This window comes from Dendrobates tinctorius, unplaced genomic scaffold (assembly GCF_039654945.1).
Source record: "Dendrobates tinctorius isolate UK_male_01 unplaced genomic scaffold, ASM3965494v1 ptg000233l, whole genome shotgun sequence".
Lineage (NCBI taxonomy): Eukaryota > Metazoa > Chordata > Amphibia > Anura > Dendrobatidae > Dendrobates > Dendrobates tinctorius.
This window is the reverse complement of record NW_027361900.1, coordinates 4,885,577-4,912,789: the sequence shown is the minus strand read 5'-3', so window position 1 is coordinate 4,912,789 and position 27,213 is coordinate 4,885,577. Positions and strand designations below refer to the sequence as shown.

Genomic DNA, 27,213 nt, shown 5'->3' with positions numbered 1-27,213 from the left:
TCAGACGTTATCCGAGCATGTTTGCTCAACACTAAAAACCATATACAGTGATTGACTTACAAGTTTAATTCGTTCTGTGGCCGAGCTCTTAACTCAATTTGCTTGTATATCAAATTAAATGTCCCCATTAAAATGAAATGAAATGCAATTAATCCGTTCCAGCCCCCCAAAAACCACACCAATTATTTTATTAGGAGTTTTTAAAAAAGATTCATTAACAGCAAAATTAGCAGAAGAATGAACCAAAAAATAACCATTATCCTATGAACAGCCCCATGTCAAATACATGCAGCATGCAGTGCTAAAAATAGAGTCCACCCCAGGAAAATGGCAACGTTGGTAATACCAAAAACCTGTGTGCAGCAAAAGATGGTAAGGTCCTGAATCACAAGAACAGGTAAAAAGAACTGACAGGGCAACTCACATTTTTAGGACCATAGTCGAACAATGAAGCAATGACAGAGGTGCTTGCACGGCAGGGTAACCACGAGGTGAGTGGTGTAAGCTCGCTCGCTTGTAACTCAGATCTCGGCTCACATCATAAAGCTGACAGAGCGACGGCTCGCATCTCGCAAAATTCATAAGTAGATGCACTCGTTAGTCAAGGTATTACTATAATGTACTGCTTTTTATAAATTTTATAGAAAACAGCAACTGCTTCAGGTATTTAGCCTTAACCCAGAGGCATGTCTAGGGGAGGGCAGGAGGGGTATCTACCCTGGTTCAGCTGGCAAGGGAACACTGTTGAGCCGCCTCATCCGGCGGTCCGAGGAGATTTCCTGGAGGTTGCATTATGGGCCAGGCAGACTAGGAGTCGGCTGTTCTCTGAGACGGATGTCAAGCTCAGAGAAGATGAAGTGCGCCGGATCCCAGTGATCAATTGTACTTGCATTTTTTAGACGGACTGAGCACAATTGAAGTCCTGACCACCGGGATATGGCGATGTCAGCAGCGTGATCAAGTCATGTGATCACCCTGTTGACGTCATTCGACGGCGCCTCAGAGGCGCAAACAGCATCGGTGCTAAGTGCTCCAATGGAACTGAAGAAACTGACGATTTATTGTAACGGGGTTGGGGAAGATTTGAATACACAGCTTGGGGGGCAAGGAAGAGATGTATGTGTATACAATATGGGGAGAGGGAAAAATCTGAGACAGCAAATAAACCCTAACTAAAGTCTACTAAAATATAACCTTTATTGAAAAATTATATAATAATAAGATTAAAGTGCAATTAGAAATACAATAGTTGCTGACAGTAGAGGGATACATTTAGCCAGACCATTAGCCAGCAGGATAGGTATAATGTATAAAGCAGTAGAGCTATCACTACTGGGATACAATTTCCCAGGTCCTGGAATATAAGGTATTTATCTGGCCAATGGGACACAATTATCCAGATTTAGAGACAATGTATCAGTGACCATTCACTTACAGGATATAACTACACAGATTTAAGAGATAGAGGACTAAATAATAGTGTTAATAACAAGTCTCTACAGGGATACAGTTACCCCGGACAAAGCTCAACCTCTCTCTGTAGTGTTGTATATTGGTAATCGATGGTAATTGGTAATGCCAACTTGTCAGTTGTTATGTGCGGAGACTGATCGGAATACTGACCGGCATGTTGTAGCTCGTATTCAACTACTGCCCTCTGCTGCTCACAAACACTTGCCAACATATGTAATGTGGGGTTCCAGAGTATGGTCACGTCGCACACCAGTGTGTGAACTGGCACTTGCAAGAGCTGCTGAAGCACTGCTAGATCAGCGGCAGCTGTAGCTGTCTTGTGGAAATGTGCGCACACGAGGCGTTCCTTCACAAGTAGCTCAGGCAAATCGGGGTGTTATGCCTGTGTGGTAACTCACTTGGGAAATAGGTTATACACTAAATAGCTGCAACTGACCCTGACGGTTCTTGTACAGAATAGATCTCTTGGCACCGCAGTCCCTAGTGGTGCCTACGGGGCAGAGCTAGCCTAACCACAGACTAGGAGATGGCAACTTGGACCTATCTGCCTAAAAGGCTGTCAAATTGCTTCATGTTCCTTCTAAAGAACTGGAGGGCAGAGCAGAATGTGAATTCAAGTAGTTATTCCTTCCAGATTAAATATTAGAACATCCATGGTGCAAGATTAAAAACATGTTCATTCTGACGCGTTTCTGGCTGAAGACCTTAGTCGTAAAATAATCTTGTACCATGAATGTTCTAATTTTTTACCTGGATGGAATAAAGGTGACTTGAATTGTATATTCTTCTGTGATGCGCTTCCTTTTTTTCTTATGTATCTGTCACCAGTAGTCAACAGTTTCTGGATTTAGTCATAACTGACTGACGAAGCGGCGATACGCGTGGGGCCTCTTCCCACTCTCCCTTCTTGTCCCCCTCGGGACTTCTTGCCGCCCCCATGTCAGTGTCTGGCTTTCTCATTTTGGGTGATCATACTTTTATTTCATTATAGCATTCTCAGTCAGTTATGCCCATTTTTTGACGTCATCTGTATTGTCACAACTATTTTAGGGTGACTTCTTTGCATACATGCTTTGGTATATGTGGGAGTCTCTATTTTCTGACTGTTTATACCTGTGCAATGGGAAATGATGTTGATTAGTCGCATCCTGCATGTACCATCACCCATTCTGTTTATATTTGTAGTTATAGGTTCATTTATCATTATCACCGTATGACACATGTATTTTCTTTCTGCATATGCTGGGGGCTGCCATTCACCCATTACATGGGTTGTATTTAAGGCTTATGGGCTTTTTGGGGACTTTTGGGCTATTGGTTTGTTGTGTATTTTAAATGTTTTTAAAGTTACCATGTCCATGATGAAATAAAGGTTTTCTCACTTTTTTATATACGGAGGTGTATACCGGGTTATTTGGCTTTTCTTTTTCTCCGTGTCTTTTGGCTTCATTAGTTTATAGGCTAGGTGTTGCACTCTATTTGGGATCATTATTGACATTAGTGTACCCTTTTTTGGTTAGCGTTGGTCTCATACTATATACAAAGCACTATGTGAGGACTGATATTGAATATAGAGAGGATATGTGGGGGCTCATACTATATATAGAGAGGCTAGGGGGGTTCTTACAATGTATGTGGAGGGGCTATGTAAGGGCTCATACTGTATGTAGGAAGCTAGGTGTGAGCTCTTACAGTATATAGAGGTATAAAGGGGGCTGTATATGGGTTCATATGGTATGTAGGGGGTGTCAACATATTTAATTCTACTCAATATTAAGTTATACAATTATTATTAATATAAAATAATAATAGTAATTAATATGTTATGGTCTCTCATATAGCCACTTGGGAAAATTAATAGCCCAATCCTGGTATATAGTAACACTGTCTATAGTGTCCTCCCCTATTTTCTGGCCATTTATCCTACAGCAGCATGTCCACCTCCACATCCAACCATCCATATCATCTAATCTTCTGTAATACTGGGATATATGGGTTATTATTGTCGATTTATCACTGTTCACATCAGTGGAAACTACTCCGGAATTACAATGTATGGTAATAATGACATTTTGGCATTTTTTGAAAGTTTTAAGAGGTCAAGATGGATAATTAGAGTCAATTTCATTTATATGGTAATGAATGGGTTGTGTGGCCTGCTCTGGTCTCTGTAAATAACTGCTGCTCCTGCTGCTGATGTCACGGAATGTTGAGGTTTCTGACTCCGCCCCCTTGCCTTATGACATCACACACATTGTGTATGGAGCTGCAGAGCCAACATTCCGTCTGACAGTTGCAGACGGTGGAGAGAGCGGTAAGTCGGCTCTATGTCATCTCTTGTTGTGTCCTTCATTCTCTTCTATCATCTATTTCTCATGTATTTTTTATTCATTATGGAGTCTTTATTCTATATAATACAAGCAGGTCCAAAATAATTAGTGAACCCCTCAGATTAGGAGCTGTCCAAGCATTACAGCTCTTCTACCAATAGTAAAGGGAGATGTATAGGGTGTGACGGGATTTATCTTCAAGCCCAGAAATGACAGCGATTTACCGATTATCCATCACATGATTCTGGCTTCTGACTTTCTTGCTCATCAGCTCCATAGATTAGTTATAATTGAGAGGATCCCCTCAGCCAGAACTGGAACATGACGACTTCTCGATTTTTAGGCCATGTATTGTTAGAGAATCATCCAAATCTGGGAGATTAAAGTTATATCCTGTAAAGGGAACACGTGTAACATGAAGATAACTATGTAATTGTCGGATGTTATTGAGACATATAGTAATATACAGTCCAGATCAAAAATATAAATCCAACCAATATTGGGAAATCCTTGTACAACACCGATGTATATACATATTAGCTCCATATGCAGTGAAGCTAGTCAGATCTTCCCCCACATTGGAGGATTCATAGCGTTTGATCTCTAGTATATTGGGCAATGCACTTCAATGGAAGTGAGGTTCTTGGCTCCGCCCACATTAGCTCTTATTTGTCATTTCACGGAATGTTTTGGTGCTTAGTTTTGCCCCCATAAGCTACTACTACTACCAAATGTTTTGGTTGTTGGCGTCACCTCCATTAGCTTCTACTTGTGATGTCACTAATGAGGATAGTAGCCCTTCAGAAGACAATGGCGCTTGTCTGCCTGTTAGCAGGTGAAGGGGGCACTTGCGCTGTTATAGGTGAGCAATGCTGCTCCTAGAAGATGCACATGATTCAATAATGGATAAAGTAAAGGAGCTGCAGCAAAAAGCTGGGGATATATCCAAGGAGGGATGGAATCCCTTTTTCTGGATGGGGTCTATCAGAGTTGGGTTACATAATTTACTCTCAACTTTTCAAAAGCCCACACAGTATTGGTAGTGATAGGATTGATGATGTTGAGCTTGATTGCCGGGAAATTATTAATGTGATGTGATTCTCACTGCAGGAAATTAATTATATATTGGAGCCACTGGAAGACACAGGCGGAAGAGGGACACTGTGCATGAACAATATATGGATCCTTTGCAGCCCAATAACTCATCATAATGCCCAATTTCATCTGCTTTGGAGGTGGAAATGGGTCCCTTTACCTCTTGGCTCGTGGGCAGTTGCACAATTTGCACCAATAACATGTCCAACACTGTCCACCCCTGAATGGAACCACAGCTACAGAGGTGACCGTCTGATAGCCTAGCTCAACTACCCACCTCTCCTGAAGACCCTTTCAGCTTTTTGAGACTTGGGTGGAGGACATCATCTCTGAAAATAGGGTCCCACAGCTGCACCCCAACAGTTTGAGCAGACACTCCTAAATGAGTAAATAGCCTGAGATCAGAAGGGGGCGCATAGCCCCTCACTGTGTCACTGAGGATGATAGCATTCTCCAGGGATTACTCTGGACTGTTTCTTGTGGTGGGATGCAGGTTTGGAATGCTGTCGTCATCCTATTAGATAGATAAGAATTAATATATGTGTGTTTATGCTTTAAAGGTAATCTGTCACCCCTCCCCCCCGAGACGTATATGACCTATTAATATGGGCATACAGGTAATAGAAATGTTATGCTAGACCTACCTGTATGCCTCATATTAATGGTCTTGTGGATATATTATGTCTTTATGCTAAAGATCAGCCCAATAACTCATCATAATCCACAATTTTATCTGCTTTGGAGGTGGAAATGGGTCCCCTTACCTCTTGGCCCGTGGGCAGTTGCACAATTTGCACCAATAACATGTCCACCCTGTCCACCCCTGAATGGAACCACAGCTACAGAGGTGACCGTCTGATAGCCTAGCTCGACTTCCCACCTCTCCTGAAGACCCTTTCAGCTTTTTGAGACTTGGGTGGAGGACATCATCTCTGAAAATAGGGTCCCACAGCTGCACCCCAACAGTTTGAGCAGACACTCCTAAATGAGTAAATAGCCTGAGATCAGAAGGGGGCGCATAGCCCCTCACTGTGTCACTGAGGATGATAGCATTCTCCAGGGATTACTCTGGACTGTTTCTTGTGGTGGGATGCAGGTCTGGACAGCTGTCGTCATCCTATTAGATAGATAAGAATTAATATATGTGTGTTTATGCTTTAAAAGTAATCTGTCACCCCCTGAGACGTATATGACCTATTAATATGGGCATACAGGTAATAGAAATGTTACGTTAGACCTACCTGTATGACTCATATTAATGGTCTTGTGGATATATTATGTCTTTATGCGAAAGATCAGCCCAATAACTCATCATAATGCACAATTGTATCTGCTTTGGAGGTGGAAATGGGTCCCCTTACCTCTTGGCCCGTGTGCAATTTCACAATTTGCACTAATAACATGTCCACCCCTGAATAGTACCATAGGAAGGATGACTACAGCTACAGAGGTGACCGTCTGATAGCCTAGCTCGACTACCCACCTCTCCTGAAGACCCTTTCAGCTTTTTGAGACTTGAGTGGAGGACATCATCTCTGAAAATAGGGTCCCACAGCTGCACCCCAACAGTTTGAGCAGACACTCCTAGATGAGTAAATAGCCTGAGATCAGAAGGGGGCGCATAGCCCCTCACTGTGTCATTGAGGATGATAGCATTCTCCAGGGATTACTCTGGACTGTTTCTTGTGGTGGGATGCAGGTCTGGACGGCTGTCGTCATCATATTATATATATTAATTCTTATCTATGTGTGTTTATGCTTTAACGGTAATCTGTCACCCCCCGAGATGTATATGACCTATTAATTTGGGCATACAGGTAATAGAAATGTTACGCTAGACCTACCTGTATGCCTCATAGTAATGGTCTTGTTATTGAGAAATGTTATATTCTTTTTTTAAGTTTATGAGTTCTTCCAGGCACTGGGGCTTGCATTGCCTGGAAGAAATCCCTGCCTTCTCTCTTCATTGTAATACTAACCCCCTCTCATGCACGGCAGTTTTGGCCCTGGAATCCCATGCCTGCGCCCTGCACTCCCCCAGAAATACATATCTCATCCTCCCTTCTATGGGTACTGCACTCAGGGATCTTCTGCAGAGGTGCCGGCGCCTTCCGCTCCAGTAATCTCTGGTGTGCGCGCCGACAAGGTGCATGGCTCAGGCGCAGGATTCTGGGGCTATTACTGGCGCTGATGGGAGGAGGGCAGTATTGTAATGAGGAGAGAGGGCAGGGATTTCTTCCAGGCAGAGAATGCCCCGGAGCATGGAAGAAATCATTAACGTAAAGACAGAATATAACATTTCTCCACAACAAGACCGTTAATAAGAGGTATACAGGTAGGACTAGTACCTATTACCTGTGTGCCCATATTAATAGGTCATATATGACCTTGGGGGGGGTGACAGTTTCCTTTTAATATAGATTGACTGAGTACTTAGATGAAATGGCAACTGTAGGTAGCCAGGAATGGATGTCTGACATCCCATGATCTATGTAGACTAGCTACATACTTCATGTAGGCAGGGACAGGGCCGCCATCAGGGCATTACTGCCCGTACTAGTGTATGGTGCCCGGTGAGCAGAAGCAAAGAGGGGGGTCGGACCTGCTTCAGTTCCTTAGATTGTGTGCAATACTCTTTGTTGTTTTTATATTATGTTTCTCTGGTCTCACAAAATGACCTTATTTTTATTGTGTTATATGTTATTGTTATATGTGTTGTTTTTGTTTTGTCTGTTTTCTCTTTTGTTATTGGCACTGTAATTTTGCACTTTATGTAATTGACCAAAGGATTTAACTAAATGACTCTTATGAAAATAGATTTAGTTAGCAAAATATTTAGTGGGAATGTGTTATGAAGCTTTTATGTTTTGGGCATTGTCCACTCTCTACGGTAGTTATTATTATTAACCAATGAGTATATTATTATTACTATTATTATAGCACCATTTATTCCATGGCACTTTACATGTGAGGAGGGGTATACATAATAAAAACAAGTAGAATAATCTTAAACAATACAAGTCACGACTGGCACAGGAGGAGCGAGGACCCTGCCCGCGAGGGCTCACGATCTACAATTATATGAGATGATTAAAAGGCATTTAGTGCAGAAATTCAGCATAGCCTATATTTCTATTTCCCATATTTCATATTTGTTGCTGTAATTCAAGAAAGGCCATATTAGTAAGAGCCCTATCATCTCAAACACATTCGTGACCAATAAACAGAACATGGCCAATCCTTTTAATCATAGTTAAAAAAGTTTTGCAAGAATTGAGTTTAAAGTATGTAACCCCTTATATCATAAAATAATAAACAGAAACAACTTTTCTAATAGACTGGGACTTCCAGAAGAGATCCCTTATTAGCAGTCACCTCATTATCATAACAAGCAGGATTACAATGAGAGATAACAGAATCCACCATTCCCAGTAGGTAATGTCACAGCTCTCCTCTTCCCCCTTCCTGCACAATGACATCTGCATGAAACTAAACATGAGAACATGAATAGAAAACTCTCCCAAGGAAATAGAGTCCCCTATAATGTCTTATGATATACATACACATGTATATGTCCAATATCCATATCTCCAAACAGGCAAGAGAGCAGCTTCCATAAATGTTCAGGAAACAGCATACAATAATCTGCAATCAGAAATACAGATTATACAAAAGATTATAACAATAGGATCTCAATTACTTTAAAAAATGTATGTGACACATTCCCTTAAAGAAAAATAAATAGAAAATATTGCTAATAAGATTATTGGATATTTTAAGAAACGTTTAATAGGTTAGAGTAGAGTAGGGCCCTGCCAAAAGAGTCTACCTTGTCGTGGTGGCAGGCTTAAAAAATCCGTTGGTCAAAACAAAAGCTGATGGTTATGTATGTGATACGGTTCCATGGGAACAGTTAGTGTGTGATTGGTGAGGATGGGGCAGAAGAGTTTTTCCAAGAGTGGGTGGTGGGACTGTGGAAAGTTTGAGGGGTGTAGGCGGGGCTTGAGTGGAGGCAGAACTGGGGTGGAGCCTGGACGGAGTCTCATGGGAGCCCAAAAATTTTGCCAGTATGGGGCCCTGAAATTCCTTTTGGCAGCCCTGATCAGGAACATAGCTTCCATAATATGTGATAGTTTCATTATCACAATGGTGAGATAATGTGAAAGAAATGATAACTCCATTGTCTTACCCTTGATCTTAGTATCTCTTGGTACATGTATCAGAGATAGAATAACTGTTGTTGCTTTGCGATAGTTCCTTCTCCCATTTTCCTTTATTTTCCCTTGTTTCCCCTTTTTTTCCTTTATTTTGTTTAACTCTATCTTGTATAATAATTAGCGATGCTGGATGAACCCGGTCGGACGGAGCGCAAAGAGAGGGGAATGTAGATTTAAAATCTTCTTTTATTAATGTAGTCCAATGTGATTAATATAAGAAGATTTTAAATCTACATTCCCCTCTCTTTGCGCTCCGTCTGACCGGGTTCATCCAGCATCGCAACCTCCTTCCTCTTTGGAGGCACCCGGCAGGAGCTGCATTGATCTCCCCAGAGAAGGCACGGCTGGCGCTCCTCTGTGACCGTCATTACCTGGATTGTATAATAATTAGGACATTTTCAATAAAAACAATTTGAACAGGATATAGAATATCTGCCTGGTAAAAAAATGCTTTTGTGACTCCTTTGTGAGCATCATGTGCTAGAGAAGAGCCACGTCCGGCTGAACCAAGGTGCAGGGTGATGATGGACTTTATCTGGTCACGTCACATTCTTCATGGTGCCCATCAGGAGGTGGCCAGTGGCTGTGATTTTTTTCCTCATGCTGAATTAGTATGAGATACAGAGTACAGCTCTGCTCTGCCCCATGGTATAATATTGGGTCTAGCGCCATCTGATAAGACATCGGATAGTTCTCGACCATATCATATACTTATGTGAACGAACTCTCATTGTAATAAACTAATTTTCTTTTCATTTGGAGCAGATGTGATCATGTTGGCTTATTATCCAAAACAGGAGCCTCCGCTCAGGGCCGTATTTAGAGTTTGTGCTGCCCTGGGCACTTTTAGTGCTGCCCCCCCATTGATGAGTATGACTAATGCAGACACTGTCGTCAGGGACTTAGGCTACTGTCACATCAGCCATTTTTGCCATTCGCGGCAGATCCGGCAAATGCTGTACTTGCAGCAACGGAAAACAACGCTGCGAGCTGTGATTTTTTTGTTTCACTGCAAGTTCAAAACCGCAAGTGCAGCAGATGTTCATAATTCCCACAGGGAATGAATGAGGCCGAACGCAGTGTGGCCATAAGTGATCCGTTACGGGGCAGAGGCGGAAAAACTGCCGGCAAAAATCGCTGCGGCATCCATCGGACCGGACCGCCCCCGGGTGAGTGTAAGAAAACTTCTTTTTCTCATCTTTCAGGTTAGATCGGGGGTTTATCTGCAGCGTTATAGAATGCTGTAGATAAGCCCCTAAAGGCGGTGGCCGCATCTTACAGCAGCAAAACGAGGCAACAGGTTCCCTTCTATAGAGTAATATCAATGAATGAATATTGCTCTTAATATTATGTCACAATACCAGGATCTGGGGATCTTCTGAGGTCACGAGCTCTCTGATGCGATGTCGCTGCCTGTCTCACCGTCTTCCTCTTTGGACACTGCAGTGTGGTGGACAAGAAAGCATTAACTGGTTAACAGCAAGAAGTCTGGTGTCTATGTTCTAACAGAACTAGAAACTCTCCCCATCCCATGTCCAGCAGACATTGGAGGATCACTGGATGGATTTTACTATTCTATTACTGCCAGTCCCTGAATAAGGCCTTATTCATACCTCCGTGTTTAACCCCTTTCTGCCATGTGACGTACTATCCCGTCCATGTGCCCTGGGACTTCATTCCCAGGGACGGGATAGTACGTCACAGCGATCAGCGGCGCCCACGTGGTGAGCGCCGCTGATCGCGGCCGGGTGTCAGCTGATTATCACAGCTGACACCCGGCACAATGTGTCAGGGGCGGTCACGGACCGCCCCCGACACGTTAACCCCTTGCACACCGTGATCAAACACGATCGCGGTGTACCGGGAGTTAACCCCTTCACCCCCAAGGGTGGTTTGCACGTTCATGACCAGGCCAATTTTTACAATTCTGACCACTGTCCCTTTATGAGGTTATAACTCTGGAACGCTTCAACGGATCTAGGCGTTTCTTAGTCTGTTTTCTCGTGACATATTGTACTTCACTTTAGTGGTAAACATTTTTCGCTATAACTTGCGTTTATTTATGAAAAAAACAGAAATATAGCAAAAATTTTGAAAATTTTGCAATTTTCAAACTTTGAATTTGTATGCCCTTAAAACAGAGAAATATGTGACACAAAATAGTTACTAAATAACATTTCCCACATGTCTACTTTACATCAGCACAATTTGGGAAACAACATTTTTTTTTGTTAGGAAGTTATAAGGGTTAAAATTTGACAAGCGATTTCTAATTTTTACAACAAAACTTACAAAACCATTTTTTTTAGGGACCACCTCACATTTGAAGTCACTTTGAGGGGTCTATATGGCAGAAAATACCCAAAAGTGACACCATTCTAAAAACTGCACCCCTGAAGCTACTCAAAACTACATTCAAGAAGATTATTAACCCTTCAGGTGCTTCACAGGAGCAGAAGCAACGTGGAAGGAAAAAATGAACATTTAACTTTTTTGTCACAAAAATATTTTAGCAACAATTTTTTTATTTTCCCAAGGGTAACAGAAGAAATTGGACCCCAAAAGTTGTTGTCAAATTTGTCCTGAGTACGCTGATACCCAATATATGGGGGGGAACCACTGTTTGGGCACAAGGCAGGGTTCAAAAGGGAAGGAGCCCCGTTTGACTTTTTCAACCTAAAATTGGCTGGAATTGAGATCGGACGCCATGTCGCGTTTGACGAGTGTCTGATGTGCCTAAACAGTGGAAACCCCCCACAAGTGACCCCATTTTGGAAACTAGACCCCCTAAGGAACTTATCTAGATGTGTGGTGACCACTTTGAACCCCCAAGGGCTTCACAGAAGTTTATAACACCCGGGCGTGAAAATAAAAAATCATATTTTTTCCACAAACATGATCATTTAGTACCCAATATTTTGTTTTCCCAAGGGTAATAGGAGAAATTGGACCCCAATGGTTGTTGTCAAACTTGTCCTGAGTACGCTGATACCCAATATGTGGGGGGGAACCACTGTTTAGGCACATGGCAGGGCTCAGAAGGGAAGGAGCCCCGTTTGACTTTTTCAACCTAAAATTGGCTGGAATTGAGATCGGGCGCCATGTCAAGTTTGACGAGCGTCTGATGTGCCTAAACAGTGGAAACCCCCCACAAGTGACCCCATTTTGGAAACTAGACCCCCTAAGGAACTTATCTAGATGTGTGGTGACCACTTTGAACCCCCAAGGGCTTCACAGAAGTTTATAACACCCGGGCATGAAAATAAAAAATCATATTTTTTCCACAAACATGATAATTTAGTCCCCAATATTTTGTTTTCCCAAGGGTAACAGGAGAAATTGGACCCCAAAGGTTCTTGTCAAATTTGTCCTGAGTACGCTGATACCCAATATGTGGGGGGGAACCACTGTTTGGGCACATGGCAGGGCTCAGAAGGGAAGGAGCCCCGTTTGACTTTTTCAACCTAAAATTGGCTGGAATTGAGATCGGACGCCATGTCGCGTTTGACGAGCGTCTGATGTGCCTAAACAGTGGAAACCCCCCACAAGTGACCCCATTTTGGAAACTAGACCCCCTAAGGAACTTATCTAGATGTGTGGTGACCACTTTGAACCCCCAAGGGCTTCACAGAAGTTTATAACACCCGGGCGTGAAAATAAAAAAATCATATTTTTTCCACAAACATGATAATTTAGTCCCCAATATTTTGTTTTCCCAAGGGTAACAGGAGAAATTGGACCCCAAAGGTTGTTGTCAAATTTGTCCTGAGTACGCTGATACCCAATATGTGGGAGGGAACCACTGTTTAGGCACATGGCAGGGCTCAGAAGGGAAGGAGCCCCGTTTGACTTTTTCAACCTAAAATTGGCTGGAATTGAGATCGGACGCCATGTCACGTTTGACGAGCGTCTGATGTGCCTAAACAGTGGAAACCCCCCACAAGTGACCCCATTTTGGAAACTAGACCCCCTAAGGAACTTATCTAGATGTGTGGTGAGCACTTTGAGCCCCCAAGTGTTTCATTAAAGATTATAATGCCCAGGCGTGAAAATATAAAATCCTGTTTTGTTCCCACATAAATGATCATTTAGTCCCAAATTTTTAATTTTCCCAAGAGTAACAGGAGAAATTGGACCCCAAAAGTTGTTGTCCAATTTGTCCTGAGTACCCTGATACCCCACATGTGGGAGAAAACTACTGTTTGGGCACACGTCAGGGCTCGAAAGGGAAGTAATGACGTTTTGGAAAGCAGACTTTGATGGAATGGTCTGCGGGCGTCATGTTCTATTTGCAGAGCCCTTGATGTTCCTAAACAGTAGAAACCCCCCATAAGTGACCCCATTTTGGAAACTAGACCCCCTAAGGAACTTATCTAGATGTGTGGTGAGCACTTTGAACCCCCAAGTGTTTCACTAAAGATTATAATGCCCAGGCGTGAAAGTATAAAATCCTGTTTTGTTCCCACATAAATGATCATTTAGTCCCCAATTTTTAATTTTCCCAAGAGTAACAGGAGAAATTGGACCCCAAAAGTCGTTGTCCAATTTGTCCTGGGTACTCTGGTACCCCACATGTGGGAAAAAACTGTTTAGGCACACGTTGGGGCTCGAAAGGGAAGTAGTGTTGTTTTGGAATGCAGACTTTGATGGTCTGCTGGCGTCATGTTCCATTTGCAGAGTCCCTGATGTGCCTAAACAGGAAAAAACCCACATATGACATCATTTTGGATACTAGACCCCCAATGAACAAATCTAGATGTGCCCCCAACTAATCTAATGTAAATTAGTAGTGCATGGAGGTGTGGTACAATTTGAAGCAATCCTTCATGCACAGGCCAGGTTTTTCGGGGCAGGTGTCGCACTGGTAAATGGTGTCCCTGCGTATTCCTTTTTTGTAACACACTCGACACCTTTTTTGCGGCTTACCTTTTCTTGGGGTTGGCGGGACCACCCCCGGAAAATGCTGACCTGGGACAATACGAGCACCTTCAGTTCCTGAAGTACTGGGGCCCGCTCCTTCCTGAGCGCCAAACATCATGGCCTTAACCACTACCTCCTGGAAATGAAGGTACGACGTATCGCTGGGGCATGCACATTGTGACAGCAGGAATGCGTTGAGCATTGCCATTTGGACGATGTGCACGGCCAGCTTTTTGTACCACACCTTGGCCTTCCTCAATGCATTGTACGGTTGGAGGAGTTGATCGGAGAGATCAACTCCCCCCATTTTTTTGTTGTACCCCACTACACATGTCGGTTTGAGGACCTGTGTAGAGGTACCCCGTACAGTGCAGAGGGTACTGCCATCACCGTGTATGGTGGTCAAGAGATGGACATCTCTCTTGTCCTTGTACTTGACCACCAGCAGGTGGTCGCTACATTGGGCTCTGCTCTCACCTTTTCGGAGCATCTGCCCAAGTAGCATCTTCGGGAGGCCTCTCTGATTTTTGCGGACAGTACCGCAGGCTGCGGTACGTCGCTCAGAGAGGGATTTGTAGAGTGGGATGCTGGTATAAATGTTATCAGTGTAGAGGTGATAACCTTTATCCAGCAGTGGTTGCACCAAATCCCACACAATTTTCCCACTCACTCCCAGGAAAGGAGGACACTCAGGGGGTTCAATCCGGGTGTCCTTCCCTTCGTAAACTCTAAACTTGTGGGTGTACCCTGAGGTACTCTCACACGAATTATAGAGTTTGATTCCGTACCTGGCCCTCTTACTGGGCAGGTATTGACGGAATCGCAGCCTTCCCTTGAAGTGAACCAAGGACTCATCCACGCAGATGTTCCTTTGGGGCACGTACACTTCAGCAAACTTTTTGTTGAAGTGTTCGATGACCGGCCGAACTTTGAACAGACGGTCAAAGTTGGGGTCATCTTGTGCGGGACACTCTGCATTATCAGTATAATGCAGAAACTTGTGGATGGCCTCAAAACGCGTCCGGGCCATGACCATTCGGAACACTGGAGTGTTGTATAAAATATCAACACTCCAATATTGCCGAATTTCCGGCTTCTTCAGTATCCCCATATGAAGGACCAGGCCCCAAAACTGCGTCATTTCAACTGCGTCTACAGGAGACCAGTTTGAAAATGTTGAACGCGGGTTTTGCTCCAAAAATTGAAGAGCGTAAAAATTAGTTTGCTCCACCATGAGGTTAACAAAATCCTCAGAGAAAAAGACTTTGAAAAAGTCAATTTCTGTGAGGCCGGTGGTGTCAAACTTGATTCCTGATTCTGCCACAAAATCAGGAATCAGTGGCTCGTAATTTTCGGGGGGCGAGGTCCATACGGGGAGCACTGGGTCAGCTGCGGGCATGGTGGGCGCTGCCTCATCTTCTGTCCTGGAGCGTCTGCGTGGCGGTTCCGCAGGACCCGAGGAGGAAGATGAGGAGGGGGAAGAGGAAGAAGAAGAGGATGAAGAATCCGAAAAATAAAGAAAAGTCGGATCGTCATCCAAATCGCTATCATTTTCGGAGGCAAGTAAAGCATATGCCTCCTCCACTGAATAGCGCTGTTGGGATGAATTTGATGACATTTTTGTGTAAATATGGTGCTTGGGTGTACACTTTATTGAAAACTGTATGTGTACGTGAGGGGGGGGGGGGGAGTGATTGGTGTAAAATTTCTGTAAAGAAAAAGCTGTGGAAAAAAGTCTAAAACAGCAGGCCCTAGCTGATAAGTGTCACTTATCAAAACTAGGCTGCTGGATGTGCGCAAGGGGTGGCGCAAGGGGGGGTGGAAAAAAAAAAAAAAAAGGAAAACGGCAAACTCTGATAAGTGAACTGTGTCACTTATCCAAGTTTCGCAGCTGCGGGATGTGTGTACGGAGGGGCTAAGGAAAAAAAAAGTGAGCTCAAGTGTTGATCGGTGAACTGCGTCACCAATCAACGCTCGGCGGCTGCGCACGGAGGTGGCGCAAAAGTGGGGTGGAGGGGGGTAAAAATAGGGGGAAGGGGGGATTGGGGTGGATGAAGAGAGATTGGGCAGGGATCAACAGTTAGGGTTGTAGTTAGGTGGCACAAAGGGGGGTGAAAAAAATGAAAAACAGCAGGCACAAACTTGGATAAGTGACGTGTGTCACCTATCCAACTTTTGCGGCTGCGGAATGTGTGAACGGAAGTGGCGCAAAGGGGGCTAAGGAAAAAAAAGCGAGCTCGAGTGTTGATCGGTGAACTGCGTCACCGATCAACGCTCGCCGGCTGCGCACGGAGGTGGCGCAAAAGTGGGGTGGAGGGGGGTAAAAGGGGGGTGGAGGGGGGTGAAGGGGGGTAAGAGGAGGGGTGGAGGGGGGATGGGGGGATGAAGATAGATTGGGGGGGTGAAGATAGATTGGGCAGGGGATCAGGGATCAATTAACACTTACAATTGTAGTTTTCTTTCTTCTTCTTCTTTCTTCTGCAGGGATTGTGATGCTACAAGCTGTGGCACCACAATACCCAGCACAGGAGCTCTTGCTGCGTCCGACCTCTCTGCAGGAATCCTCAGCTAGAGTGAGGACCCCTGCAGACAGGTCAGACAGGTCAGAGGCAGGTCAGGGGGCAGGTCACAGAGCGGTCACATCGCTGCTGTGACCTGTCATTGGTGGGATCGAATGATTACATCGATCCCACCAATCCCTGATCTGCCTGGTGACCATGGCAACTGCCTAGAATCGGAGCTCACAGCTCCGATTACTAGGCAGGTCATGCCCAGGTCACCAGCAGGGCACAGAGCGGTCACATGGTGACCGCAGCTGTGCCCTGTGGTTGGCGCGATCGCCGATCTAATCGATCGCGCCAGCCAACTCCTGCAGGCCCTGCTGGGCCTGCATCAGGCTCCAGCACGATCGGTGCTAATATAGCACCAATCCTGGCCGGTACTGGCAGGGCACAGCGGCGATATAGCGCCGCTGTGCACTGCGATTGGCGCGATCGATCAGATCGGCGATCGCGCCAATCCGGGTGCTTTTTGCCGGTGCCTGGCATTGCCAGGCACCGGCTCTAGGATCGAGTACATCGGTACTCGATCCCAGCCTAGGACATCATTGTTTCAGCCAAGCTGATTGGCTGAAACAATGAGAAACGCTGCGATTGGCTGTTCAGAATTGAACAGCCAATCACAGCGCTCTGGATGCCGGGGGGGCGGGATCGCAGCCCGGGATGCCGACGCCATCTTTTCTAAGGTGAGATGGCGTCGGAATTTTAATGCGATCACCGCGACTTTAGTCACGGTATCGCATTAAAGGGCCCGACGTACTATCCCGTCCACGGTCATACGGGCCCGGGTACCGTGGACGGGATAGTACGTCGGATGGCAGAAAGGGGTTAAAGGGAAGCATCGGCAGGGAGGGGGCTCCCTCCGTGCTTCCCTGAGCCCCCCAGAGCAGCGCAATATGCAGCGCTGCTGCGGGGGGCTCCTTCCCTGCAGGTCCCCGAATCCAAGATGGCGACGGGGACCTTCGGGGGCCTGCAGGGAGCTGGCTTCCTCAGTGCCTGCAAAGCGCAGACATGAGGAAGTCTGCTTCAATGCCTGTGACAGATCGCTGATCTGTCACAGTGATCTGTGATGTGACAGATCAGCGATCTGTCACAGGACAGTGATGTCCCCCCTGGGACAATGAAATAAAGTTAAAAAAAAAAAAGGTGTAAAAATAATTTTAAAATACAGTCATGGCCAAAAGTATTGACACCCCTGCAATTCTGTCAGATAATACTCAGTTTCTTCCTGAAAATGATTGCAAACTCAAATTCTTTGGTATTATTATCTTCATTTAATTTGTCTTAAATGAAAAAACACAAAAAGAATTGTCCTAAAGCCAAATTGGATATAATTCCACACCAAACATAACAAAGAGGGTGGACAAAAGTATTGGCACTGTTCGAAAAATCATGTGATGCTTCTCTAATTTGTGTAATTAACAGCACCTATAACTTACCTGTGGCACCTAACAGGTGTTGGCAATAACTAAATCACACTTGCAGCCAGTTGACATGGATTAAAGTTGACTCAACCTCTGTCCTGTGTCCTTGGGTGTACCACATTGAGCATGGAGAAAAGAAAGAAGACCAAAGAACTGTCTGAGGACTTGAGAAACCAAATTGTGAGGAAGCATGAGCAATATCAAGGCTACAAGTCCATCTCCAAAGACCTGAATGTTCCTGTGTCTACCATGCGCAGTGTCATCAAGAAGTGTAAAGCCCATGGCACTGTGGCTAACCTCTCTAGATGTGGCCGGAAAAGAAAAATTGACAAGAGATTTCAATGCAAGATTGTGCGGATGTTGGATAAAGAACCTCCACTAACATCCAAACAAGTTCAAGCTGCCCTGCAGTCCAAGGGTACAACGGTGTCAACCCGTACTATCCGTCGGCATCTGAATGAAAAGGGACTGTATGGTAGGAGACCCAGGAAGACTCCACTTCTTACCCCGAGACATAAAAAAGCCAGGCTGGAGTTTGCCAAAACTTACCTGAAAAAGCCTAAAACATTTTGGAAGAATGTTCTCTGGTCAGATGAGACAAAAGTAGAGCTTTTAGGGCAAAAGCATCAACATAGAGTTTACAGGAGAAAAAAAGAGGCATTCAAAGAAAAGTACACGGTCCCTACAGTCAAACATGGCGGAGGTTCCCTGATGTTTTGGGGTTGCTTTGCTGCCTCTGGCACTGGACTGCTTGACCGTGTGCTTGGCATTATGAAGTCAGAAGACTACCAACAAATTTTGCAGCATAATATAGGGCCCAGTGTGAGAAAGCTGGGTCTAACTCAGAGGTCATGGGTCTTCCAGCAGGACAATAACCCAAAACACACTTCAAAAAGCACTAGAAAATGGTTTGAGAGAAAGCACTGGAGACTTCTAAGGTGGCCAGCAATGAGTCCAGACCTGAATCCCATAGAACACCTGTGGAGAGATCTAAAAATGGCAGTTTGGAGAAGGCACCCTTCAAATATCAGGGACCTGGAGCAGTTTGCCAAAGAAGAATGGTCTAAAATTCCAGCAGAGCATTGTAAGAAACTCATTGATGGTTACCGGAAGCAGTTGGTCGCAGTTATTTTGGCTAAAGCTTGTGCAACCAAGTATTAGGCTGAGGGTGCCAATACTTTTGTCCGGCCCATTTTTGAAGTTTTGTGTGAAATGATCAATGTTTTGCTTTTTGCTTCATTCTCTTTTGTGTTTTTTCATTTAAGACAAATTAAATGAAGATAATAATACCAAAGAATTTGTGTTTGCAATCATTTTCAGGAAGAAACTGAATATTATCTGACAGAATTGCAGGGGTGTCAATTCTTTTGGCCATGACTGTATATCGCTAAATAAATTAAAAAAATATATATATATATTCCCTAATAAATTCATTTTTTGGAAATAAAAAAAACAAAAACATTAAAAGTACACATATTTGGTATCGCCGCGTCCATAACGACCCGCCCTATAAAACTGTCCCATTAGTTAACCCCTTTAGCGAACCCCTTAAAAAATAAAAATAAAAAACTAAGCAAAAAATAATGATTTATTATCATACCGCCAAACAAAAAGTGCAATAACGCGCGATCAAAAAGACGCATATAAATATCCATGGTACCGCTGAAAACGTCATCTTGTCCCGCAAAAAACGAGCCGCCACACAGCATCATCAGCGAAAAAATAAAAAAGTTATAGCTCGCAGAATAAAGCAATGCAAAAATAATTATTTTTTATATAAAATTGTTTTCATTGCATAAAAGCGCCAAAACATAAAAAATGACATAAATGAGGTATCGCTGTAACCGTACTGACCCGAAGAATAAAAGGGCTTTATCAATTTTACCGCAGGCGGAAAGGTGTAAACGCACCCCCCCAAAAGAAATTCATGAAACGCTGGTTTTTGTTCATTCTGCGTCACAAAAATCGGAATAAAAAGCGATCAAAAGATGTCACGTTCCCGAAAATGGTATCAATAAAAACGTCAACTCGTCCCGCAAAAAATAAGACCTCACATGACTCGGTGGGTCAAAATACGGAAAAATTATAGCTCTCAATATGTGGTGATGCAAAAACTTTTTATAATAAAACGCGTCTTTTAGCGTGCGACAGCTGCCAAATATAAAAACCGCCATAAATAGTAAATCAAACCCCCCGTTATCACCCCCTTAGTTAGGGAAAAACAATAAAATTAAAAGAAAATGTATTTATTTCCATTTTCCCATTAGGGTTAGAGCTAGGGTTAGGGCTGAGATTAGGGTTAGGGGTGTGTTGGGGTTCGGGTTGGAGTTAGGAATTGGGGGTTTCCACTGTTTGGGCACATCAGGGGCTCTCCAAACGCAACATGGCATCTGATCTCAATTCCAGCCAATTCTGCGCTGAAAAAGTCAAACGGCGCTCCTTCCCTTCCAAGCTCTGCCATGCACCCAAACAGTGTTTTACCCCCACATATAGGGTATCAGCCTACTCAGGACAAATTGCAAAACAACTTTTGGGGTCCAATTTCTCCTGTTACCCTTAGGAAAATAAAAAATTGGGGGCAAAAATATCATTTTTGTGCAAAAAAATGATTTTTTTATTTTCACGCCCGGGCGTTATAAACTTCTGTGAAGCACTTGGGGGTTCAAAGTGCTCACCACACATCTAGATAAGTTCCGTGGGGGGTCTAGTTTCCAAAATGGGGTCACTTGTGGGGAGTTTCAATAGTTTAGGTACATCAGGGGCTCTCCAAACGCACGACACCCGCAGACCAGTCCATCAAAGTCTGCATTCCAAAACGTCACTACTTCCCTCCTGAGCCCCGACGTGTGCCCATACAGTAGTTTACTCCCACATATGAGGTATCAGCGTACTCAGAACAAATTGGACAACAACTTTTGGGGTCCAATTTCTCCTGCTACCCTTGGGAAAATAAAAAAATGGTGACTAAGTGATCAGGTTTGTGGAAAAATTATGATTTTTTTCATTTTCTCGCCCGGGCGTTATAAACTTCTGTGAAGCCCTTGGGGGTTCAAAGTGCTCACCACACATCTAGATAAGTTCCTTAGGGGTCTAGTTTCCAAAATGGGGTCATTTGTGGGGGGGTTTCCACTGTTTAGGTACATTAGGGGCTCTCCAAATGCAACATGACACCTGCAGAGCATTCCATCAATGTCTGCATTCCAAAACGTCACTACTTCCCTTCCGAGCCCCGACGTGTGCCCATACAGTAGTTTTCTCCCACATATGGGGTATCAGCGCACTCAGGACAAATTGGACAACAACTTTTAGGGTCCAATTTCTCCTTGTACCCTTGGGAAAATAAAAAAAATGGGGACTAAAAGATCATGTTTGTGGAAAAAATACGATTTTTTTATTTTCATGCCCGGTCATTATAAACTTCTGTGAAGCACTGGGGGTTTAAAAGTGCTCACCACACATCTAGATAAGTTCCTTAGGGGGTCTAGTTTCCAAAATGGGGTCATTTGTGGGGGGTTTCCACTATTTTGGTACATCAGGGGTTTTCCAATCGCGACATGGTGTCCGATCTCAATTCCAGCCAAAAAAGTCAAATGGCGCTGCTTACCTTCTGAGCTCTGCCATGCGCCGAAATAGTCGTTTACACCCACATATGGGGTATCAGCGTACTCAGGACAAATTGCACAATAACTTTTAGGGTCTTGTTACCCTTAGGAAAATAAAAATTGGGGGTGAAAAGATTATTTTTGTGGAAAAAATATGATTTTTTTATTGTTCCGCTGTACGTTATAAACTTCTGTGAAGCCCTTGTGGGTTCAAAGTTCTCACCACATATCTAGACAAGTTCCTTGGGGGGTCTAGTTTCCAAAATGGGTCACTTGTGGGGGGTTTCCACTGTTTAGGTAATTCAGGGTCTCTCCAAACGTGACATGGCATCCGATCTGAATTCCAGCCAATTTTGCATTGAAAAAGTCAAACGGCGCTCCTTCCCTTCTGAGCTCTGTCATGCGCCGAAACAGTGATTCCCCCCACATATTAGGTATCAGCGTACTCAGTACAAACTGCACAATACCTTTTGCGTCCAATTTCTCCTGTTACCCTTGGTAAAATAAAAAAAAATTGAATCTGAAGTATTTTTTTGTGAAAAAAAGTTAAATATTCATTTTTTTAAATATTCAAAAAATTCCTGTGATGCACCTGAAGGGTTAATAAACTCCTTGAATGTGGTTTTGAGCACCTTAAGGGGTGCAGTTTTTAGAGTGGTGTCACTTTTGGGTATTTTCTATCACATAGACCCCTCAAAGTGGCTTCAAATGTGATGTGGTCCGTAAAAATAAAATGGTGTTGCAAAAATGAGAAATCGCTGGTCAACTTTTAACCCTTATAACTTCCTAAAAAAAAAAAGTTTTGGTTCCAAAATTGTGCTGATGTAAAGTAAACATGTGGGAAATGTTACTTATTAAGTTTTTTGTGTGCCGTATCTCTGTGATTTAAGGGCATAAAAATTCAAAGTTGGAAAATTGCGAAATTTTAAAAATTTTCGCCAAATTTCCGTTTTTTTCACAAATAAACGCAAGTTAATTGAATTAAATTTTACCACTAACATGAAGTACAATATGTCACGAGAAAACAATGTCAGAATCACCGGGATCCATGGAAGTGTTTCAGAGTTATTACCTCATAAAGTGACAGTGGTCAAAATTGTAAAAATTGGCCTGGTCATGAACGTGCAAACCACCCTTGGGGGTTAAGGGGTTAACTGACCCAATTTAGAAAATAGGCATAAATGGATCAAAGCTAAAGCAGAATTTGACCTTTAGCTGGACAGACTAGAAAGAATAAGGGGGAACCAAAAAACGTCTGAATTTTTAGATACGGTAATAAGGCTGGTTCATTATTGGCTCGCTTGGCAAAAGGTCGAACACCTATGATATTTATAGGTAGCCTGAATGATCACAAAGGTTCACCACAAACAGACCCAAAAATCATAAATGACAGCTGGCATAAATACTATAACACAGTGTATGAACAAGAACCAGTAGATGGAGAAGAGGGGAAGACATTCCTAGACAGACTATCCCTCCCAACAGTCTCAGAAGGTGAGAAAGATTCAACTCTACAATAAGAAAGGAAGAGATACTAGACACTATTAACTCCCTGAAAAATAGCGAGGCCCCCGGATCAGATGGGCTGCCAGGGGAGTTCTATAAAACATTAGTAGAAGAGGTTTCTTCTCCACTGGTGGAAGTTTTTAATCAAATCCTAAAAGAAAAGGTATACCTGCCAACAGGAAATACGGCTAATATTAAAGCACACTACCATGTAAAAGTTTACGGTCACTTAGAAATTTCCTTATTTTTGAAAGAAAATAGTTTTCTCTAATGAAGCTAACATTAAATGATTCAGAAATACACCCTATACATTGTTAATGTGGTAAATGACTATTCTAGCTGCAAACATCTGGTTTGTAATGCAATATCTTCATAGGTGTATAGAGGCCCATTTCCAACAACCATCACTCCAGTGTTCTTATGGTACTTTGTGTTTGATAACTGTGTAAGAAGCTAATGGATGGTTAGAATATCCTTGAAAAGTATGTAAGTAAGTATGTTAGCACAGCTGAAAACAGTTTGGCTGATTAGAGAAGATATAAACCTGACCTTCCTTTGAGCTAGTTGAGAATCTGGAGCATTACATTTGTTGGTTCCATTAAACTCTCAAAATGGCCAGAAAAAAACAGTCTATTCTCGTTCTTAGAAATTAATTCTATATAAGAAATTGCCAAGAAACTGAAGATTTCCTACAACGGTGTGTACTACTCCTAGAGCAAAAACAGGCTTTAACCATAGTAGAAAGAAAAGTAGGAGGCCCCGCTGCACAACTGAGTAACAAGTACATTAAAGTCTGTAGTTTGAGAAATCGATGCCTCACAGGTCCTCAACTGGCAGCTTCAATAAATAGTACACGCAAAACGCCAGAGTCAACGTCTACAGTGAAGAGGCGACTCCGGGATGCTGGCCTTCAGGGCACAGTGGCAAAGAAAAAGCCATATCTGAGACTGGCTAATAGAAAGAAAACATTAATATGGGCAAAAGAACACAGACATTGGACAGAACAAGATTGGAAAAAAGTGTTATGGACAGACGAATCCAAGTTTGAGGTGTTTGTATCACACAGAAGAACATTTGTGAGACACAGAACAACTGAAAAGATGCTGGAAGAGTGCCTGACGCCATCTGTCAAGCATGGTGGAGGTAATGTGATGTCTGGGGTTGCTTTGGTGCTGGTAAAGTGGGAGATTTGCACAAGGTAAAAGGGATTTTGAATAAGGAAGGCTATCACTCCATTTTGCAATGCCATACCCTGTGGACAGCGCTTGATTGTAGCCAATTTCATCCTACAACAGGACAATGACCCAAAGCACACCTCCAAATTATGCAAGAACTATTTAGGGAAGAAACCGGCAGCTGGTATTCTGTCTGTAATGGAGCGGCCAGCGCAGTCACCAGATCTCAACCCCATTGAGCAGTTGTGGGAGCAGCTTGACCGTATGGTACACATGCCAAAGGTCTGCAATGCTGAAATTGCTGCCAAGGGGGCATTCTTTGACGAAAGCAAAGTTTAAAGGAGAAAATTATTATTTCAAATAAAAATCTTTTTTTCGAACCTTGTCAATGTCTGGACGAGATTTTAACCCCTTACAGACCGCTGACGGGATAGTACATCAGCGCTCAGTATCCTCTGCTTTGATGTGGGCTTCGGCGGTGAGCCCACTTCAAAACCTCGACATGTCAGCTGTTATAAACAGGTGACATGTGCCGGCAATAGGCGCGGGTGGAATCAAGATCTGCCCGCGCCTATTAACTAGTTAAATCTCACTGTCAAACACTGACAGCGGGCATTAAACTAGTACTTCCGGCGTCCAGCCAGAAATGAGCGTATCACCAACCCCCGTCACGTGATCGGGTGTCAGCGTTGCCATGACAATCAGAGGTCTCATAGAGACCTCTATGGTTGTTGCCGTCAGATTGCTATGAGCGCCAATTGCTGTATTACTGCTACATATGGGTGATCTGCTCATCTCCCATATGTAGCAGAGCCGATCAAGTATGGCATGCTTCTACTCTCCCATGGAGGCTATTGAAGCATGCCAAAAATAAGTGTTTAAAAATTAAAGAAAATAAAAAACATAAAAATTCAAATCACCCCTCTTTCGCCCCAATCAAAATAAAACAATAAAAAAAATCAAACCTACAGATATTAGGTATTACCGCATTCAGAATCGCCCGCTCTATCAATAAAAAAAGGATGAACCCGACTGCTAAACGGCGTAGTGAGAAAAAAAATCAAATGACAGAATTACGTTTTTTTTGGTCGCCGTGACATTGCATTAAAATGCAATAACGGGTGATCAAAAGAATGTATCTGCAAAAACGTGGCATCATTAAAACCATCAGCCCGGTACGCAAAAAATAAGCCCTCACCAAGCACAAGATCACGAAAAATGGAGACGTTACGGGGCTTGGAAAATTGTGCTTATTTTTTAGCAAATTTTGTATTTTTTTTCACCACTTAGATAAAAGAGAACCTAGACATGTTTGGTGTCTATGAACTCGTAATGACCTGGAGAATCATGATGGCAGGGCAGTTTTATCATTTAGTGAACCGAGCAAAAAGGCCAAGCAAGAAACAAGTGTGGGATGGCACTTTTTTTGCAATTTCACCGCACTTGGAATTTTTTTCCCGGTTTTGAGTACAAGACATGGTAGAAGCAATGGTGTCGTTCAAAAGCACAACTCATCCCGCAAAAAATAACCCTCACACGCCCATACTGACGGAGAAATAAAAAAGTTATGGCTCTGGAAATAAGGGAAGCGAAAAATGTAAAAAGCTCCATTCATTAAAGGGAATCTGTCACCCCATTTTAGCCCTATCAGCTGCGGCCACCGCCATCAGGGGCTTATCCACAGCATTCTGTAATGCATTCTGTAATGCTGTAGATAAGCCCCCGATGTAACCTGAAAGGTAAGAAAAACACGTGAGATTATACTCACCGGGGGGCGGGGGGTGTTGCAGTCCGGTCCAGGGCCTCCCATCTTCATACGATGACGTCCTCCTCCTATCCCTCGGCTCCTGCGCAGGCGTGCTTTATCTGCCCTGTAGAAGGCAGCGCAGAGTACTGCAGTGCGCATGCGCGGGACCTCTGTGACCTTCCCGGCCCCTCGCACTGCAGTACTCTGCTCTGCCCTCAACAGGGCCAATAAAGCACGCCTGCACAGGAGCCGAGGGAGAAGTTAGGAGGAGGACATCATCGTATGAAGATGGGAGGCGCCGGACGGGACGCCGGGGTGAGTATAATCTAACGTGTTTTTCTTATCTTTAGGTTACATCGGGGCTTATCTACAGCATTACAGAATGCATTACAGAATGCTGGAGATAAGCCCCTGATGGCGGCGGCCCCAGCTTATAGTGCTAAAATGGGGTGACAGACTCCCTTTAAGGGGTTAAATTCATTTGGCAACTCAATAGATGAATAAAAGTCGGAGTTTTCATGGAAAACACAAAATTGTCTGGGTGACCCCCAAACGGAGCAGTCGTGTATTACACAAGCGACTCCCCTGAGGGTTAATAATCCTCCCTGCCCCCTAGATGAGCCCCCAGAGGTGGAGGGGGTAACATGGGGCCACTTGTGGGGTCTCTGCTGTTCTGGTGTCAGAGCTCTTCACACGTCACACGGCGTCCGCCGTCTATCCCAGTCACAATGGCGCCCCTTCCCTCCCGAGCCTGTGGGGTATCGGCCCTCAGGAGACACGGCGCACTGTGCGGCCTCAGCGCTCCTGTCACCTGTAGGACAATGATACATTGGGGGAAAGTCACATTTCTGTGAGGAAATAAAGTACAATTGTCATTTCTTCCTTCCACATTGCTGAAATTCCTGTCACACTGTCCGAATTCAGAGATTGTCCTGTCAGAAAGGAGAACACAGGGAGCGAAAGGGTTAATAGGACTCACAGGAGGAACCGGCCCAGAAAGCAGAAGGTGCAGGAGGGTCCGACACATATATGACTGCTCTGTGCACAGGACCTGTGATGAGGTCACAGGAGGGGAGGAGTCAGGGGTCACATGATCAGGGGCCTCAGTGTCTGCCACATATATGGCTGCTCTATGCACACAGGACCTGTGATGAGGTCACAGGAGG

At 43.9% G+C, this 27,213-nt stretch overlaps 1 long non-coding RNA gene across 2 annotated transcripts; it reads right to left on the bottom strand.

The window, feature by feature from the left end:
- Window positions 1-1,192: 1,192 nt before the first annotated feature.
- On the bottom strand, window positions 1,193-27,124 carry LOC141060223 (uncharacterized). 2 transcript variants are annotated; one of them, XR_012222680.1, is made up of 4 exons: window positions 27,027-27,124; window positions 10,477-10,555; window positions 8,462-8,543; window positions 1,193-4,196 (listed from the first exon to the last, which is right to left on the bottom strand). It is a non-coding gene; the product is annotated as an uncharacterized lncRNA (long non-coding RNA). The 2 variants fall into 2 exon arrangements; XR_012222679.1 differs by lacking the exon at window positions 1,193-4,196 and having other exon boundaries at window positions 8,125-8,543.
- Between the last annotated feature and the right edge of the window lie 89 nt (window positions 27,125-27,213).